Genomic DNA, 12,663 nt, shown 5'->3' with positions numbered 1-12,663 from the left:
AAGAGGCATGTACGAGTATAACGTTCGGGTTTCACTAAAGGATCTACTAAATTTCCGGTACTACGGGTTCTTCGCATTTACCAGCTAATAATGCCTTAGTCTATACGGTGTAACAACAGGGCACGAAATTTGACGAAGTTGGTCCCCGACAACGGCGCTAAAAAATTGATCATTGACGGATTCGCAAGTGCACGAATAATATCAAAGAAATATAAAAGAATATCGATCCCACAAAGACCAATCATCAATCTATCGATTACTATCGTTATGGTGTTTATCTAAGGCGGTATAAAAGAGATATTGGGTTTGCAAAACAACGGTAAATAATAAATGCAGGTAAAGAATGGTTAAATGTAATTCACGTCAGTTAAGTGATGTTTCGATTATCTAAATAGAACTACTTATGAGGCAATATTTCCTACTCTTGAAAAGAATCCATTTAACAGGAACTGTCGCTTTCGCGTATTTAGAACCGAGTTTACCCTTAAATTAAGGCCTTTTATTGTCACTTATAAAAGGTGTGCAGAACGCTAAAGTAGTAAACCTATTTTTAAGAAATGAGACTCGTAAACTTAGTTGAAAAGTGATTTTTATTTGAAAAGTTTACCCAAGGAGTTTCCTGATTTTAAACCTATCAACGCGTCCAAAAACAGTTTCAAAAATAGTTTTTCCTTAAAGTGATAAAGATTCCTAGTTACTAGGCCAGGATGCTTTCACACTCCTCGAATAGTTAAAACTAACCAAATTTGTTTTAGAAAACTCAAGTTAAAAATCAAAACAGCCTTTTAGGTATTTCTACAAATTTCAATTTTTGAAACATTACTTTAACTGCGATCCTTACATTCTAACCTTTAAAAGATTTAGCCAGACATGGTAACACAAACGAAGACAACGGTGTTAATCACGATGAAAAGTTTGTTTTAGAATGTGAGGCGTAAAGAGCGAGTAAAATGCGTAAAGTAAATAAAGTAAAGCGAGTACGAAAAATAAATAAAAGTAAAGCGAGTGCGGAAAATAAATAAAATAAAAGTGAGTGCGGAAAATAAATAAAATAAAAGCGATGCGGGAAATAAATAAAATAAAAGCGATGCGGGATATAAAAAATAAAGCGATAAATAAGAACCTGCTCCAAACGGAGGCTTCGATTCTGGTACAAAAATAAACCTCCGACTCCTGAAGCTAAAGACGACAGCGACTCGAAGTGACCCAACTCAATCTCACAAAGGTGCGATAATCCGCCAATATGACGGATTATCGCTATTACAAATTATAAATATATGCTTAGTGTTGTAAAACTAAGTTGGATGATTAGAAAACGAAATGGAATGAGCTAGTTATAGAGGTTTCCAGCAGCTTGTAAAGACCATGGCGCCCTCCAACTTCCCCTTAGTGGGAACGTGTCTTCCAAAGGTGGCGCCCGCCATCCCTTCATGGCGCCCGTCATGTGTGTAAATGGGGTGGATCATGGGAACCTGGCGGTTACCTCTTAGTTGAGGGCTGGTGACTCATGGCTTCCACTATAACGGCTGCCATGTGCAACGCCATGTGTGTAATTTCGCCGAAAAACCCTGATTTTAGGTCTTTTTGCTTCGTTTCTTCCAAAAGAGTCCGAATGTGCTAAGTATCTGAAAACAAGAGAAAAGAGAGCATAATACAAACAAAATGATAATAAAGTCCTAATAAACATGTGAAATCCGAGTAAAAAACACGGTGTAATTCGGTGTGATCACTTAGCAAGTTGTTCTTTTCTTTTTAGGCAAAGTATTTCTCCATTGCATCTGCATTCACAGGACGAGTGAACTCTTCACCATCCATAGTTGTAAGTATCAATGCACCGCCTGAAAAGGCTCTCTTAAAAACATATGGGCCTTCATAATTGGGAGTCCATTTTCCTCTAGAATCTGGTTTGAATGATAAAATCTTCTTGAGCACAAGGTCACCTTCTCTGAACACACGAGGTCTGACCTTCTTATCAAAAGCTTTCTTCATTCTTTGGTGATAAAACTGACCATGACACATGGCAGTCAATCTCTTTTCTTCAATCAAATTCAGCTGATCATACCTGGTCTGACACCATTCAGCCTCAGTCAACTTGGCCTCCATAAGAACACGTAATGAAGGAATCTCAACCTCTACGGGGAGCACTGCTTCCATACCATATACAAGAGAAAAAGGGGTTGCCCCTGTTGAAGTGCGGATGGATGTACGATACCCATGCAAAGCAAATGGGAGAATCCCATGCCAATCCTTGTATGTGACAACCATCTTCTGAATAATGTTTCTGATGTTCTTATTCGCAACTTCAACAGCCCCATTCATCTTGGGTCTGTAGGGAGGAGAATTATGATGTGCAATCTTGAAGTCTTCTTATCTTTCAAAGATGCCCCAGGCGGGTAAATCTGACTTTGGAGGAAACATTTGATGTCATAATACCATGGCTTCTCGTCTTTAATCTCTTCAATAACAAACACATGAGCTGACCTATCAAGACACATTACAGACAAATTAGGAACTTCATTCCAATACTTCACTACAATCATTGACGCCAACGTTGTAAGAGCATATGCCATCCGGTTTTCATCTCGAGGGATATGATGAAACTCAACCTTTGTAAAGAAAGTTGAAATCCTCCTCGCATAATCTCTATATGGTATTAAACCAGGTTGATTCGTCTCCCATTCTCCTTTGATCTGATTCACAATCAATGTCGAATCACCGAAGACATCCAAATACTTGATTCTGAGATTCATGGCCTCCTCAAGCCCCATAATGCAAGCTTCATATTCTGCCATATTGTTTGTACACTTGAAAGTCAATCTAGCTGTAAATGGTAGATGAGTGCCTTGAGGAGTAATAATCACTGCCCCAATGCCATTTCCATATTGATTAACAGCTCCATCAAATACCATGCCCCAACAGGAACCAGGTTCTGGCCCTCCTTCAAGCAATGGTTCATCACAATCTTTCATTTTCAAGTACAAAATCTCTTCATCAGGAAAGTCATACTGTACTGACTAATAATCTTCAATTGGTTGGTGAGCCAAATTGTCAGCCAAGATACTACCTTTGATCTCTTTCTAAGATCGGTATTCGGAATCATACTCTGATAACAACATCTGCCAACAGGCAATTCTCCCAGTTAAAGCAGGCTTCTCAAAAATATACTAGGTTGGATCCATTTTGGATATCAACCAAGTGGTATGATTCAACATATATTGGCGCAGACGCTTAGCAGCCCAAGCCAATGCGCAATAAGTTTTCTCAAGCATGGAGTACCGAGTCTCACAGTCGATGAACTTCTTACTGAGGTAGTAGATTTCAAATTCTTTCTTTCTAGTCTTATCTTGCTGACCAAGAACACAACCCATACTCTCATCAAGCACAGTCAGATACATGATCAACGGTCTTCCTTCAACAGGTGGAGACAAAACCGGAGGTTCAAGCAAATATTCCTTATTACTGTCAAAAGCTTTCTGGCAATCTTCGGTCCAATCATAAGACTGATCTTTCCGAAGAAACTTGAATATAGGCGCACATGTGGCAGTCATGTTGGAAATGAATATGGAAATATAATTCAAGTGAACGAGAAAACCTCTTACTTGCTTCCTAGTTTTGGGCGCATGCATCTCTTGTATTGCTTTGACCTTGGCAGGATCAACTTCAATACCCTTCTCGTTGACAATAAAGCCCAACAACTTACCAGAATGAACACCAAAAGTACACTTATTGGGATTCAACCGGAGTTTATATTTCCTCAAACGCTAGAATAACTTAAACAAATGCTTAACATATTCCTCCTCATCAGTTTATTTAGCAATCATGTCATCGACATATTCAATCTCTTTATGCATCATATCATGAAATAGAGTAGTCATTGCTCTCTGTTAAGTTGCACCAGCATTCTTTAGACCGAAAGGCATCACTCTATAACAGAATGTTCCCCAAGGTGTAATGAATATGGTCTTCTCCATATCTTCGGATGCCATATTGATCTGATTATATCCGTAAAATCCATCCATAAATGAAAAAACTTTGAATTTAGCAGTATTGTCTACCAACATATCAATGTGTGACAGAGGGAAATCATCTTTCGGACTGGCTTTATTCAAATCTCTATAGTCAACACACATGCAGACGTTTCCATCTTTCTTCGGCACAAGCATAATATTGGCCACCCATTGCGGATACTCAGCAGTTACAAGGAAATCAACGTCAATCTGCTTCTGCACTTCCTCTTTGATCTTCACAGCCATATCAGGATGCGTTCTTCTCAACTTCTGTTTGACGGGCAGGCATTCTGGCTTCAATGGCAATCTATGCTCCACAGAATTCGCACTCTGTGTGGAATACTGCAACCGTGTTGGTGTTTGTAGACATATGTTCGATCCTAAGGACTAAAGCGTCCATTTTCGCATGCATCATGTCTAGAGAGCTTACCTCATGTATTCCACCTTGGGTCTCCTTTTTCTCTATTGATGCTCGTTCAGTTCCCCATTGATAATGGTTTTGGGCCATATCCTCAATTAGGTCACAAGCTTCCGGATAAGGTTTTTCATCTGCTCCGCCTTCGGCAACGTCGATGCTCATCTTGGTGTTATAATGGAGTCCATTATAGAAGGTATGAACGACCAGCCATTGTTCTAGGCCATGGTGTGGGCAGACTCTTAATAGCTCTTTATATCTCTCCTAAGCTTCGAAAAGCATTTCTCCTTGGTTTTGAGCAAATCTAGTTATTTGGTTTCGAAGAACAACAATCTTACTAGGGTGGAAATATCTAGCAAGGAATACTCTCCTAAGGTCTTCCCAGGTAGTTATTGAATTGGCTGGAATTGAATCTAGCCATGAACGTGCTCTATCCCTGAGGGAGAAAGGAAATAATGTTAAACAGATTGCATCGGGTGAAGCACCGTTAGATTTAAAGATGCCGGCTAGTTGGATAAAAACTTTTAAATGTTGATTCGGGTTCTCAGTAGCGAGACCCGCATATTGGTTCTGTTGCACTAATTGCAACAAATACGGTTTTAGTTTGAAGTTGTTAGCAGGTATAAGGAGGTAACTATACTCGAACTAGGTTCCTCATAAGAGGGTTGGGCAAATTCCTTAAGAGGTCTCCTATCGCGATTCTCGGCCATAGATTTCTTAATTCGGATGAGTAAGAGGCATGTACGAGTATAACGTTCGGGTTTCGCTAAAGGATCTACTAAATTTCCGGTACTACGGGTTCTTCGCATTTACCGGCTAATAATGCCTTAGTCTATTTGGTGTAACAACAGGGCACGAAATTTGACGAAGTTGGTCCCTGGCAACGGCGCCAAAAACTTCATCATTGAAGGAATCGCAAGTGCACGAATAACATCAAAGAAATATAAAAGAATATTGATCCCACAGAGACCAATCATCAATCTATCGATTACTATCGTTACGGTGTTTATCTAAGGCGGTATAAAAGAGATATTGGGTTTGTAAAACAACGGTAAATAATAAATGCAGGTAAAGATAGGTTGAATGTAATTCACGTCAGTTAAGTGATGTTTCGATTGTCTAAATAGAACTACTTATGAGGCAATATTTCCTACTCTTGAAAAGAATCCATTTAACAGGAACTGTCGCTTTCGCGTATTCAGAACTGAATTTACCCTTAAATTAAGGCCTTTTATTGTCACTTATAAAAGGCGCGCAGAACGCTAAAGTAGTAAACCTATTTTTAAGAAATGAGACTCGTAAACTTAATTGAAAAGTGATTTTTATTTGGAAAGTTTACCCAAGGAGTTTCCTGATTTTAAACCTATCAACGCGTCCAAAAACAGTTTCAAAAATAGTTTTTCCTTAAAGTGATAAAGATTCCTAGTTACTAGGCCAGGGTGCTTTCGCACTCCTCGAATAGTTAAAACTAACCAAGTCTGTTTTAGAAAACTCAAGTTAAAAATCAAAACAACCTTTTAAGTATTTCTACAGATTTCTATTTGTGAAACATTACTTTAACCGCGATCCTTACATTCTAACCTTTAAAAGTTTTAGCCAGACATGGTAACATAAACGAACACAACGGTGTTAATCATGATGAAAAGTTTGTTTTATAATGTGAGGCGTAGAGAGCGAGTAAAGTGCGTAAAGTAAATAAAGTAAAGCGAGTGCGGAAAATAAATAAAATAAAAGCGAGTGCGGAAAATAAATAAAATAAAAGCGATGCGGGAAATTAATAAAATACAAGCGATGCAGGAAATAAATAAATAAAGCGATAAATAAGAACCTGCTCCAAAACGGAGGCTTCGATTCTGGTACAAAAATAAACCTCCGACTCCTGAAGCTAAAGACGACGGCGACTTGAAGTGACCCAACTCAATCTCACAAAGGTGCGATAACCCCCCGATGTGACGGATTATCGCTATTACAAATGATAAATAATTGTTTAGTGTTGTAAAACTAATTTGGATGATTAGAAAACGAAATGGAATGAGCTATTTTTAGAGGTTTCCAGCAGCTTGTATAGACCATGGTGCCCTCCAACTTCCCCTTAGTGGGTACGTGTCTTCCAAAGGTGGCGCCCGCCATCCCTTCATGGCGCCCGCCATGTGTGTAAATGGGGTGGATCATGGGAACGTGGTGGTTACCTCCTAGTTGAGGGTTGATGACTCATGGCTTCCCCTATAGCGGCTGCCATGTGCGACGCCATGTGTGAAATTTCGCCGAAAAACCCTGATTTTAGTTCTTTTTGCTTCGTTTCTCCCAAAAGAGTCCGAAAGTGTTAAATATTTGAAAACAAGAGAAAAGAGATCATAATACAAACAAAATGATAATAAAGTCCTCATAAACATGTGAAATCCGAGTCAAAAACACGGTGTAATTCGGTGTTATCAGTTAACAAGCTGTTCTTTTCTTTTTAGGCAAAGTATTTCTTGATTGCATCTGTATTCATAGGACGAGTGAACTCTTCACCATCCATAGTTGTAAGTATCAATGCACCGCCTGAAAAGGCTCTCTTAAAAATATATGGGTCTTCATAATTAGGAGTCCATTTTGCTCTAGAATCTGGTTTTGAAATTCTAGTTAACAGACTATCGATGTCACACAGGATGTTATGACATCCGATTCTGCGCAGACAAGAATGTATACAGCAGGTAAATGTAAAATGCAGTAAATAACACCAAGAATTATTTACCCAGTTCGGTGACAAACACACCTACGTCTGGGGGCTGCCAAGCCAGGGAGGAAATCCACTATTAGTAGTATTAATTCAGGCCTTAAACCAACTGTTTAATCCTATCACTTAATACCATCCCAATGCAATTTCAATCTAAACTAAGACTAGAGTTCCTACTCACTCCCCCTCAATCACCACAGTGATTACAACCTTTAATTAGTTTAAAGGTAAATGGCGAAGTTATACTTCAAACAACTCTTGATTGTGCTTAACAGCTTTAATCAAGAAACACAACACTCACGCTTAAAAGCTTAGAGTGACACAACATTTACAACTCAATGAACACCCTAGTCCAATGCAATCATCTAGGTGATAATTGCTTGGCTCACAAGTTAAACCTAATACAAGACTCAAATAAAAATACAGCAGCGAAGTATGATGGTACAATGAATGCTTCACGCTTAAAACCCCTGAGTTGCTGAAAGTAGGATTGCCATCCTTTTATATTGCAGCACTTGGGCCTTATACTTGTATTTCCTAAAAATAAGGTTAAGCAAGTTAACCTAATTTCCACATATTAGGGTGCTAACAAATAGTCTATTTGTTAGGTCCATTAATTGTAGCTCAGTTGTTAGTTTCCTGGATTTTAGCTCAGCTGTTAGATTCCTGAAAAATAGCCTGAGAAAAATACTGAAACAGAAAAACTAACCATCCTACACTTTAGCATATGCTGTCAGGAATGAATGTCATAAAATTTAGTTTGACTTCCAGAACATAGGCCATATGCTAGGTCTGTAATTCTCCTGAAAAACAGACTGTACTAAATGCTGAACTATAACAGAAAGACCAACCAGTCTATAATTCAGTATCAGCTGTCAGAGATAAATGTCATAACATTTAGTTTGACATTTAGATAATAGGCCATATGCCAGGTCTGTTATTCTCCTGAAACATAGACTGAAATAAATACTGAACTGTAGCAGAAAAACCAACCTGCCTATAATTCAGTATCTACTGTCAAGGATGAATGTCATAACATTCAGTTTGACATTCAGACACTAGGCTATGTGCCAGGTCTGTTACTCTCCTGAAAAACAGACTGAACTAAATACTGAGCTATAACAGAAAAACCAACTATTCTATAGTTCAGTATCTGTTGTCATGGATGAATGTCATAACATCCAGTTTGACATTCAGTAAATCCTGTATTAGCTAATCCTGTAGCATACTACTCAAGCATGTCATGACATCAGTCAAGAAATCAGAGTACAGTTAGTGTTTTAACACAAAATACAGCCAATCAAACATCTACAAACTCCCCCTTTGGCAAATTTTTGGCTAAAACTGTAACACCCTTCTAAATACCCCAAATTATTATAATTAAAATAACAGTATATTCATCAGAGTAATTATGCCCCGAAGGGTGTCACACAATCATTTCACAAAATTATCAAAATGTCCTGTCATGCTCATTTATTTAATCAAAATAAGGTTTCTTTTGCATAATTCGCAACGGAATAAAATCCAACATCAAGGTAAAACATGTAACACAATACATGTAAATCATTCAACCACCAATATCAAATTAATTAAAACATTCCCTCCCGATGTTACATCTATCAGAGCATGACCCATAAGAACTACTCTAGACTCCAAGCATTAACTTCTATTCAACTCATTTCTCGTTACCTGAAAAATAGGTGTAAGGGTGAGTTCCTCAATCAATATAATAAGCATTATAGAACAACATGTAATGCCAAGTAATTAACACATTAATTCACCCTAATCATACTACGCATTCAGCAACAGCAATATCCGTTCCAACATCATATTCAACAATAACATATAGCATATATATAATCTCAACCATACTCAACATCAACAACACAACACACAACACACATATAATACTGGAATACATCCATTCATATTATATGCCATACATTTATTATGCAATGAGACTCTATGCATGCGGTACCGACTATTTGTGAACATATAGTTCAACCTCACCGTCCAAATCCAGGCACGGCTACCAAGCTCACTAGTCCCACTCATTTGAGACATAGTGACTCACTCACTAATTCCTCACCATGGGAATTAGCTACCACCCCAAATGGGCCATGAAATGCACGCTACTCACCTAGCATGCAAACAATCAACAACAGTCCAATAATTACTAAACTCACTAATTCCTCACCATGGGAATTAGCTACCACCCCAAATGGGCCACAATGTGCAAGCTAATCACCTAGCAATTGCAACATCACAACGAATTCAGAATAGACACATGCTCACACTCTAGCCACAAAACAGTCTATTCACAAATGCATACACAACTGATACAATCACAGCATCATGCATACCAACACACATCATTAACACGTTTTATCACAAAAGCATATCATATCATGCCACATAATCAACCACAGTATTAGCTCACTCTACTAATACCTATACCACTCAAAACAACGGGAAATGATCCCTATCACATCATGCCTCAGCTAAGTCGCATCACTCAGCCTAAACAACCAAAAACTGCACAACAGTAGCACAGAAAATCACAATTCTGCCCATACGCGTATTGCCTCTGCCATACGCGTATTGCCCAAACCTGGCCAAACCCATACGCGTAATGCCCACTCTCATACGCGTATTGCGCATTTCCTCGCCCAATTCATACGCGTATCACCTATCCCATACGCGTATGCTACGCGTAACAATCTCTCCTTACGCGTACCAACAGAGACCAATTTACGTTCAAAATATCATCTTTCCCACTCATACGCGTAAGGCCTCTGCCCATACGCGTACCAGCCATCTCATACGCGTATTGCCTAGTGCCATACGCGTATGACCAGAACCAGAATTTCCAGATCTGCAATGGCTTTTGCTCTGCTACGAGGTCTCTACAATCCCAACCTTCTTCAGTCCAATTTTCATACATGTTCGTTCGTTTTATCAATTACAACTCAGATGCATTCAACTCATCAAATCGTTAACCTTATTACATCTAATTCCTACGGATTTCATCAATTATCATCCAATTTCGTTCATCAATATATTCACAAGTTCATCACATATATCATTCAATCAGAGGCAATTTCAATGGTTTCTCACTACCCATCACATACTATCCCATAATACCCGTTAATCGATGATAAACCCCCCCTTACCTGAGTTAATCCGGCAGCTTCCGAGCTCCAAGCTTCTCCTTCCTTCGACCTTCGTTCTCTGGCTTTTTGCCCTTTCTGCCTCTTTTCCCTTTTCACGTGAAATTAACCTTTTTACCAAAAATGGGATTTTTCTAAATTCCAACTTATATATTATTCCAATAAATAATTATCCCAATAATTATTATTCCAAAATAATAATAAAATAATAATAATCCAAACTTCCAATTATTCAATTAAATTAATAAATAAAATATTAATTTAAATTAAATAATTAGCTTAGTTTAATTGGGGTGTTACAACTCTCCCCCACTAAAAGAGTTTTCGTCCTCGAAAACATACCTCAAGCGAACAGCTCCGGATAAGACTCCTTCATCTGACTCTCAAGTTCCCAAGTCACATTGCCACCTGCTGGTCCTCCCCAAGCTACCTTCACCAAGGCGATCTCTTTACCCCGCAACTGCTTCAACTCTCGATCCTCGATCCTCATAGGTGATGTTTCAACAGTCAGGTTATCTCTCACCTGTACATCATCTACTTGGACTACATGTGACGGATCATGAATGTACCTCCTCAACTGAGACACATGAAAGACCTCATGCAAATTCGCAAGCGACGGCGGTAAAGCGATACGATAGGCTACCTCTCCTATCCTCTCCAAAATCTGATAAGGACCAATAAATCGAGGTGTCAACTTCTTCGACTTCAAAGCCCGACCAACACCCGTTATCGGAGTAACACGAAGAAACACATGATCTCCCTCTTGGAACTCAAGTGACTTCCTCCTCTTATCATGATAACTCTTCTGACGACTCTGAGCAATTCTCATCTTCTCCTGAATCATCTTAATCTTTTCTGTAGTCTGTTGAACAATCTCCGGTCCAACCACAGCACTCTCACCGGACTCATACCAACATAACGGTGTCCGACATCTCCTACCATACAAAGCTTCAAACGGTGCCATACCAATGCTCGAATGAAAACTATTGTTGTAGGTAAACTCAATCAAAGGCAAATAACAATCCCAAGCACCTCCCTTTTCCAAAACACACGCTCTCAAAAGATCCTCTAATGACTGAATCGTCCTCTCAGTCTGACCATCAGTCTGCGGATGATATGCAGAACTCAACCTCAGCTTAGTTCCCAAAGCCCTCTGCAAACCTTCCCAGAACTTCGATGTAAATCCAGGATCTCTGTCCGAAACAATACTCGACGGAATACCATGCAAACTTACAATCTTCTCAATATACAACTCGGCTAGCCTCTCTAACGGATAATCCATTCTGATCGGAATGAAATGAGCCGACTTCGTCAATCTATCAACAATCACCCAAATAGCCTCAAAATTCTTACTTGTCCTCGGCAAACTAGAAACAAAATCCATACTGATACTATCCCACTTCCACTCTGGAATAGCCAACGGTTGCATTAGCCCAGACGGCTTCTGATGCTCAATCTTTGACTTCTGACAAGTCAAACAGGAATAAACAAAACTCGCAATTTCTCTCTTCATTCCCGGCCACCAAAATAACTTCTTCAAATCATGGTACATCTTCGTAGCTCCAGGATGAATACTCAAACCACTACGATGTCCTTCTTCAAGAATACTCTTCTTAAGCTCAGTAACATCCGGAATACACACTCGATTACCAAATCTCAAAACACCATTCTCATCAACTCTGAATTCACCACCTTGACCTTGATTCACTAAAGTCAACTTATCAACCAAAAGCACATCGGATTTCTGACTCTCTCGGATCTCGTCCAAAATACCACTTGTTAACTTCAGCATGCCCAATTTAACACTATTGTGAGTACTCTCACACACCAAACTCAAGTCTCTAAACTGCTCAATCAAATCCAATTCCCTAACCATTAACATAGACATATGCAATGATTTCCGACTCAACGCATCAGCCACTACATTTGCTTTACCCGGATGGTAATTCAACCCAAAATCATAATCCTTCAAGAATTCTAACCATCTCCTCTGTCTCATATTCAGCTCTTTCTGATCAAACAAATACTTTAAACTCTTATGGTCACTGAAAACTTCAAATCTTGATCCATACAAATAATGCCTCCACAACTTCAGAACAAATACCACGACTGCCAACTCTAAGTCATGTGTCGGATAGTTCCTCTCATGAATCCTTAGTTGTCTCGAAGCATAAGCTATAACCTGCTTGTTCTGCATCAACACACCACCCAAACCCAACAATGAAGCATCACAGTAAACCTCAAATGGTTCCGACGAACTCGGTAATATCAGAATAGGAGCAGTAGTTAACCTTCTCTTTAACTCTTGGAAACCTTCTTCACATTTCGAGTCCCAAACAAACGCTTGCCCCT

The 12,663-nt window shown here is 39.1% G+C and overlaps 1 non-coding gene across 1 annotated transcript; it reads left to right on the top strand.

Moving 5' to 3' along the window:
* The first annotated feature begins 4,642 nt into the window (after positions 1-4,642).
* LOC127108786 (small nucleolar RNA R71) lies at positions 4,643-4,749 on the top strand. Its single transcript, XR_007796299.1, has one exon. It is a non-coding gene; the product is annotated as a small nucleolar RNA R71 (small nucleolar RNA).
* The last annotated feature ends 7,914 nt before the right edge of the window (positions 4,750-12,663 follow it).

Source organism: Lathyrus oleraceus, chromosome 7 (genome assembly GCF_024323335.1).
Source record: "Lathyrus oleraceus cultivar Zhongwan6 chromosome 7, CAAS_Psat_ZW6_1.0, whole genome shotgun sequence".
Lineage (NCBI taxonomy): Eukaryota > Viridiplantae > Streptophyta > Magnoliopsida > Fabales > Fabaceae > Lathyrus > Lathyrus oleraceus.
This window is presented reverse-complemented; position numbering and strand designations above follow the sequence as displayed.